We start from the raw sequence: 8,366 nt of genomic DNA, 5'->3' as shown, positions 1-8,366 counted from the left end.
CTTGTCTTCATTTTTGGGGCCGGTTGGACGCACGCATGCACGCACGCCGGATGAAGGCGAGGGGAGGGGGATGGCGGAGACGAGGTCGGCGGTGGGTGGGGGCGGCGGTGGTGGGTGGGGATGGCGGCGGTGGCGGAGACTAGGTCGCGACAAGGGAGAGGACGGCGCGGCAGCCTCGATTGGATCTGGAGAAGGAAAGGGTGGGTGGGTAGGTGGGTTAGGGTTTTGGTCTTTCAGCTGGAGAAGATCCACCGTTGGATGGGCGCGTGAAGGATGGCTCAGATCGTGTCCAACTTGGTGATCCGCACGGACGTGATTCCTCGCTTCTCATTGGTTGGCTGGCTCGCGCTCAAATATCCAAAATTTGGACCCAAATTTCTGAAAAAAAATAAATGCCTACAAATCTATGTTGCAAAATTGAACCAAATCAAGGGAGTTTGTTCAAATGATCTCATATTTTGCACAAGGGTGCATCTTGGAATGGCAAACAATGTTGCCTAAGGGAGTTTTCATTTTTTTGCACGGAAAATTCATTTTCCATTTTCCGAGTGGCCGAAATGAGTTTTTTGTGTGAAGGACCTACCATATATTTGTTGCAAAATTGGACCAAATCAAATTTATAAAAAACTATGCCATATTTAATAACAATTGACCAAATGGTTTGGTGTAAAAAGTTTTGATCCACCTCTGGTGAAAAAGACAAATTTCCACCGATTCAGCTGGAAGCGGGTCAAATTTGAACTGCAGGTGCCTCTTATTTTGCTCTTTATTTTTTCCAAAAATCATTTCTAGGTACATAAGTATCTATTTAATCAGAGAAACATCAAAATTTTCCAAGATTCAACCACTAGCTAGGAACGGTCAAGCCCGCCGTTTTGACCGCATTTTGAAACGGGCATAAAAAATTCAAAAAAAATCAAAAAATTGGAAAACCTTCGCATTGTGTCATTATATATAACCAAGTTTCCAGGAAAAATAATAAACTTGTAATACGGAAAGTATTTTAAAAAAGTGTACTCAGAAATGAGCCATCATGCGTGAAGATTCATGACTTTCAAGCCAAATGATCAATCTTATGGCCACATTCATGGCATAGTTTGTTCAAATGATCTCATATTGTGCACAAGGGTGCATCTTGGAATTCCAAACAATGTTGCTTTGGGGAGTTTTCACTTTCATTGCACAAAAGAGCCATTTTTCATTTTCCGAGTGCCCCAAATGAGGTTTTTTGTGAAGAACCTATCAAATAATTATTGAAAAATTGGACCAAATCAATTTTATAAAAAACTATGCCATATTTAATGCACAATTGACCAAATGGTTGGGTGTAAAAAGTTTTGATCCACCTCTGGTGAAAAAGACAAATTTCCGCCGATTCAGTTGGAAGCGGGTCAAATTTGAACTGCAGCTACCTCATAGTTTGCTGTTTATTTTTTCAAAAAATCATTTATAGGTACATAAGTATCTATTTAATCAAAGAAACACCAAAAAAATTCCAAGATTCAACCACTAGATAGGAACAGTCATTCCCGCCGTTTTGACCGCATTTTGAAACGGGCATAAAAAATTCAAAAAAAATCAAAAAAATTGGAAAACCTTCGCATTGTGTCATTATATATGACCAAGTTTCCAGGAAAAATAATAAACTTGTATACAGAAATTATTTTAAAAAAGTGTTCTCAGAAATGAGCTATCATGCGTGAAGATTCATGGCTTTCAAGCCAAATGATCAATCTTATGGCCACATTTATGGCATAGTTTATTCAAATGATATCATATTGTGCACAAGGGTACATCTTGGAATTCCAAACAATGTTGCCTAAGGAAGTTTTCATTTTCTTTGCACGAAAAATTCATTTTTCATTTTCCGAGTGCCCAAAAGGAGGTTTTTTGTGAAGGAACTACCAAATAATTGTTGCAAAAATGGACCAAATCAATTTTATAAAATACTAGGCCATATATAATGCACAATTGACAAAATGGTTGGGTGTCAAAATTTTTGATCCACCTCTGGTGAAAAAGACAAATTCCCGTAAATTCAGTTGGAAGCGGGTCAAATGTGAACTGCAGCTGCCTCATAGTTTGCTCTTTATTTTTTCCAAAAATCATTTCTTGGTAAATAAGTATCTATTTAATCATAGAAACACCAAAAAAATTCCAAGATTCAACCACTAGCTAGGAATGGTCAAGCCCGCCGTTTTGACCGCATTTTGAAACGGGCATAAAAAATTCAAAAACAATCAAAAAATTGGAAAACCTTCGCATTGTGTCATTATATGTGACCAAGTTTCCAAGAAAAATAATAAACTTGTTATACGGTAATTATTTTAAAAAAGTGTTCTCATAAATGAGCGATCATGCGTGAAGATTCATGGCTTTCAAGCCAAATGATCAATCTTATGGCCACATTGATGGCATAGTTTGTTCAAATGATCTCATATTGTGCACAAGGGTACATCTTGGAATTCCAAACAATGTTTCCTAAGGAAGTTTTCATTTTCTTTGCACGGAAAATTCATTTTTCATTTTCCGAGTGCCCAAAAGGAGGTTTTTTTGTGAAGGAACTACCAAATAATTGTTGCAAAAATGGACCAAATAAATTTTATAAAATACTAGGCCATATATAATTCACAATTTTAAAAATGGTTGGGTGTTAAATTTTTTGATCCACCTCTGGTGAAAAAGACAAATTCCCGTCGATTCAGTTGGAAGCGGGTCAAATTTGAACTGCAGCTGCCTCATAGTTTGCTCTTTATTTTTTCCAAAAATCATTTCTAGGTAAATAAGTATCTATTTAATCAGAAATACATGGTTTGATGGCGAGACATCGAGGTTTGGATGGTGGCCGAGGGCCCCAACTCTAGAGCGTGTAAGCTCGCATACCCGCCGCGTGGTCACCGTGTGACCGTGGCATTACCATGTGTTCTGGGCGGCCTAGGCATGTCTAGTGGGTTGGGCACTCCCCAGGTAGGTGCTAGGAAGAAAATCACAACATAAGATTCTCACGAGGAGACCGATCGATGCTCAAACATGAATAAGCAGCCAAGTGTTTGATTTGTGGTACGGGAAATGCACATGGCTAATGGGCGTGAGTTTTGGCTGAGGATGATCAGTTACTAAGAAGACCATCTTCAAAATTTTTCAGCTCAAAAGGAGGAGCCTAGGTGGTACTTGCTTTACAAACTACCACACTGGACATAAATACGAATGTTGAAGCTGGGCTCAAAATAATGAATGGATTGAGCTGGCATTTGGTGGAGGATGGTTATTTGGGCATAGGAAAGCACTGTAGAAAATGGATACCATTTGGACATGCCAAAGTGGTACTTCCTTCACAAAGTGCTGCTCTGAACAGAATAGGAAAATGAATATTGTTGAGTTATTTTTGAACTAGGCAAGGAAGGTTTTTGACATATTTGATGAAGATATGATCCAAACAATTTATGAGATTTCTTTGGGAATTTTTGGAATGACAAAAATATAGGTTGCTTCACAACCTAGGGCAAAAACTGCCACATGGACATGACACATAGGCAAAACTGATGAGGTGGCGCCTAGTCATCACAACCAACCACAATCTACAAGGCTATGACCATCTATTTTGGTCGTTAACAACTAGAAATAAGGCAGCGGCCAGCCCTGTTTGCTTTGTGACCATTTGGTGTAAGGAAATTATGACCTTTCTGACCAAAATGGTCGCAATGGTTTAGGGTTTGGAGCCCCCCGAACAGCTTTTGACCAATTGGTCTCAAATGGTCATAGATCTATGACCATTTCTTCCAGGGTCACTGACAAAAGGTCACTAGTTGACATATTTCTTGTAGTGCCACATTCCTTTCCTCTTTGAACCACGTCCTAGATTCATGGTATACAACTTTCCCCACTACTTTCCTGTTTGATCCAACACCTAGATTCGAGTGCACAAGCGGAAAAAGCCCACATGCAGCTAGAGCAATGCATGTGGAATAAGTAAATTATACCTTAAGGTTCTTGGGATGTGGTTCGATGGGCGACCTGAGGCTGTTCGGCCCACACTATGTACGTCGGCAAAGAAGAAGGGGTCGGAGGCCCTCCCGCACCGCCGCTGGGTGAAAGTGAACAGCTGCGCCGGTAGTGGATTCCCTCCCTTGCCAATGGCAACAACGTTAAGCCTCCTTCCCTTCCCGGCGGACGGATCCTACCGGCTCTTTGACCAGCAGTGAGGGGAGAGAGAGAGGCCAACAAAGTCTTGTTTAGATCTGGAGAGGGTGAGAGAGTGTGAAGAGAGCAACTACAAGCGCTGAGAGAGAGAGGCCAACAAAGTCTTGTTTAGATCTGGCGAGGGTGAGAGAGTGTGAAAAGAGTAACTACAAGCGCTAAGAGAGAGGCCAGTGTAGTCTTGTTTAGATCTGGAGAGGGTGAGAGAGTGTGAAGAGAGAAACTACAAGCACTGAGGCTCTAGCGTGTATATATATACTGGAGAGACAGTGTGAAGAGTGCAAACCCTAGAAAACAAGCACCGAGGCTGCAGCTTATACGTGATGAGGTGATTATACGGTCACTACAAGATCGTATAGCTCCATATCCATCCATTTTGACTAGTCAAAGAATCCTCCTGGCACGAATTATGCTCAAGTGTAGTTATCGAACCCGAAACCTCAAGTTTGATGAGAGAACAGGCTAACCAGCTACACAACCCTCCCGTTATGTTCAACAATAGGAAAATAACCTTTTAACGTTCCTGCATTCGTGTGACAAGCATGCCGTGTTTTTTTTGTGTGGGAGTCATTGGGATTTAAATCATAATCGTGTCATGTGGCTTTGGTGGTAAGACTATCCATAGTGGTGCAGAAATAATGCAGCCTTAGTCACCTTACCTCTCTCCACGTAGTACGTTGGGTCCCACCAGTCAGAGGGTGAAACAAACAAATTAATAAGAAAAATTAAAAGCGCGAGCGGTGTATCTTACCTCACACATCTCGGTACTGCTCGGGAACACTGTCCAATTGATCCCTCTGTTCGCTCACGTACTATTTTAAGTGAATCCTTATTATAACATGCACATAATTTTGGGCACTTGTATTCGATATAAGTCAGTGTGCCACCGTATCTCGTACTACTCCCTCTGTCTAGGTGTAATAAGTCACGTTAGAAGGTGCAGCGGGACCAAGGTGCAAGGACATTGGAGGAGAAGGAGAAACTTGACCGGTCATTCCTCCAATCAAAGCCCTGATTTCTGTCTCTAAACGCAACAATTAATCCAAACAACTAAGAGATACCGTTTTAGCTACCATGCAGGGCCACGTATTAACTCGCATGCAAGCCGACTTTGATTTCTTGACAAGTCAACGTGTAGTTGCACTCCATGCATTGGGTTTCCGGGGGAGACAACAAGGCAGAGTAAGGAGCGTTTGGTTACATTGCTTAGGCTGTTCATAGTGGTGAGTACTACCTCCGTCCTGGTTTATTGGTCCCCATTGTATTCCGTGCCAAATTTTGACCAGAAAATTGACTAACAAAATGTTAATGTATGTCAACAAAAATTATATTGTTGGATTCGTATTTGATCATAGTTTTCAATGATATAATTTTTGATGACATGCATGGACATTTTGTTAGATAAATTTATGGTCAAAATTTAGCACGGAATACAATGAGGACCAATAAACCAGGACGGAGGTATTAACTTGGACTACTCCCTCCGTCTACGTGTGTAAGTCATCTTAAAAAAACCAAATAATCCAAAAAGACTTAGGCGCGGTGCATTAACTTCTACCTCGTTTCTTGTTTCTTCACATATCGACCAATAAGAGACGAGGGGTGTGCATGCTTTTAATGACTTGAGACTACTACCAAACATGACATCCAGTGGTTAGTTCATTGCATGCAATGCTATTAATTAGCAAATAAACATTAATGTCTCTCGTTTTCCCCTCCTCCTTGCTCACGGTGCACAACCTAAGATGACTTACTCACCTAGACAGAGGGAGTACTAGTCTATGTTACTACTATGCGAAGTTTGCCATCGGAAGCGAGCCGATCTGGCTCTCCTGAGCTAGCAAGGTTTTTCTAGCCCACCCAAGCTAGCTGGCCCACAAAAGCTAACATATTTTAACAGTTCCAAATGCCTAACCTTGCCCGGCTATGCTATAAGCTGTTCTTGGATCCAAACGCTCCCTAAGTAACAACGCTCGCTAGCAACAAGGCCAGGAGGGGATTGAGATGCGAAGTTAATGGACGACGCCTAAACATTTTAGGAATATCTGATTTTCGTAAGATGACTTAACACCTAGAAGGAGGGAGTACTACTCCTTAGTCCAGGTTTGATGGAATATTCGTCACCTCTTCTCTTCTTGTACGTACCCCATTTGTATCTCACTTCCTGTGGCTTCGCACTCGCACAATTTTCCTATTCTATGAACCTGTGTGTGCGTGTGCGTCTGTGTGTGTGTGTGAGTTTAACATCAAGTGTGTGTTAGAGAGAGTGATAGATCGACCTACTCCTACAGAGAGATGGTGTGTAGTGTACGATTTTAGCCATGAGAGTCGGTGCATCCTCTCATTTCCGGGCGTTCGGTAGGGACAGGCAGACATCTGCCACGCCTGCTCCTGACCAGCCTGGCCCACCCAAAGCCCCTCCATCGCCCACGCGCGCTTCCCGCCCGAAACGGTCAGCGCCGCTCCAAAGAATCGTTGCCACATTCATGCCCGGGCAGAGCAGATGCGACCTCTCACTGGCGCCTGCGTTGAAGGGAGAAGCGGATTCAAGAGTGATGGTTGCTTCGTCCGTCCAACTTATTGTTGGGTCTATGTGATTTGACGGCTCATTGGTCATTATTACTGATGTGGTAGGACTGCTCAATGTCCCACGCTTTCGGCGAAGGGAGGTACTACTAGATTACAATTTTCTCCATTCTTACAGCGGAGGAGTGCAAGAGCAGTGAAAACACGCAGGCTCAGTGATTACATGGCCCACCCCACACTATCACCATATTTTTGGACACCACGCGACACCTAATTCTTTCCATAGTACTCCCTCCATTCCGAAATATAAGTCTTTGTAAAGATTCCACTAGGTGGACTACATACGGAACAAAATGAATGAATCTGCACTTAAAATGCATCTATATACATCCGTATGTGGTTCATCGTGAAATCTCTACAAAGACTTATATTTAGCAACGAAGGAAGTACTAGTATAGTATGTACCGTAATTTGTCAGCGAGATAAATTTGTACAATGCTATGAAGCTTCCAGCTTCTGTTACATGTATCTTGCTTCCAAGGTTGCTCGTTGCAACATTTCGTCAAGTACAAAGGAGACTAACATGCATGCACTACTAGGGAAAAGCCTAGCAGCAGCGCGGGTTTTGGGCCTATTAGCAGCGCGGGGGCCTGCGCTACTAATAAGGTGCTACAGCTAACTTATAGCAGTAGCGCGGGTGCCACCCGCGCTACTACTACGTCCTTTAGTAGTAGCGTGGGTAAAAACCCGCGCTACTACTACCAGCGCGGGTTTTTTGAATTTTTTCGAAAAAATATTTTGATTTTTTCCCCTAATTTTCAAATTTCTGAATTATTTTAACCTCAAATCTCTAATCACTCCTCATCGCTGCTCAATTTAATCTCTAATCACCCCTCATCATTCCAAATCATCTAACTTCCCGGACGGTCACCCATCCTCTCACTACTCCAGCTTGAGCACGCTTAACTTCCGGGTTCTATTCTCCCTCGTTTCCAAGTCTGCACTTGTTGTTTTCCTGACAATAGTAAGATGTCAATCCTATTAACCTCAGGAATTTAGCTTGAGCATGAAGTCACACATTTCACTATTTGAGTTTGAAACTATTGTTCTAAACAATTAGTAACACTAATATTTCTTGAATAATTAGTTTGACCACTGTTTGACCATAGTTTGACCATAGTTTGGCCATAGTTTGACCAGATTTGACCAAAATTAAAAAAAACTAAAATAATTATTTAGTAATCCTAATATTCTAGAATAATTAGTTTGACCTTTGTTTGACCACAGTTTGACCACACAGTTTGAAATTTTTTCGATTTTTTCCACTCTAGATCTTAAAAGCCCTGTAACTTTTTTCTGTTAGGTTTTTGAGGATTTTGAAAATGTTTAACGGGGTTCCCCCCGTTAAATTTGGATGTAACTTTTCGAGTAGATGCCTTTTCATATAAAAAACTTTTTCATCCGAGTTAGTATGCAAAAGTTATGCCCATTTTTACAAATTCTCGAGAGATTTTGCAAATAAAGTCGAAATTCATATTTGCAAATTTTCCCTACAACTAGACCACATATCACATGGGAAACTTATTTTCTTTTATTTTTTTGACATTTTCATCATTTTCTTTTATTTTTTTCAAAACTGAAAA

This window comes from Triticum dicoccoides, chromosome 3B, assembly GCF_002162155.2.
Source record: "Triticum dicoccoides isolate Atlit2015 ecotype Zavitan chromosome 3B, WEW_v2.0, whole genome shotgun sequence".
Classification (NCBI taxonomy): domain Eukaryota; kingdom Viridiplantae; phylum Streptophyta; class Magnoliopsida; order Poales; family Poaceae; genus Triticum; species Triticum dicoccoides.
This window is presented reverse-complemented; position numbering follows the sequence as displayed.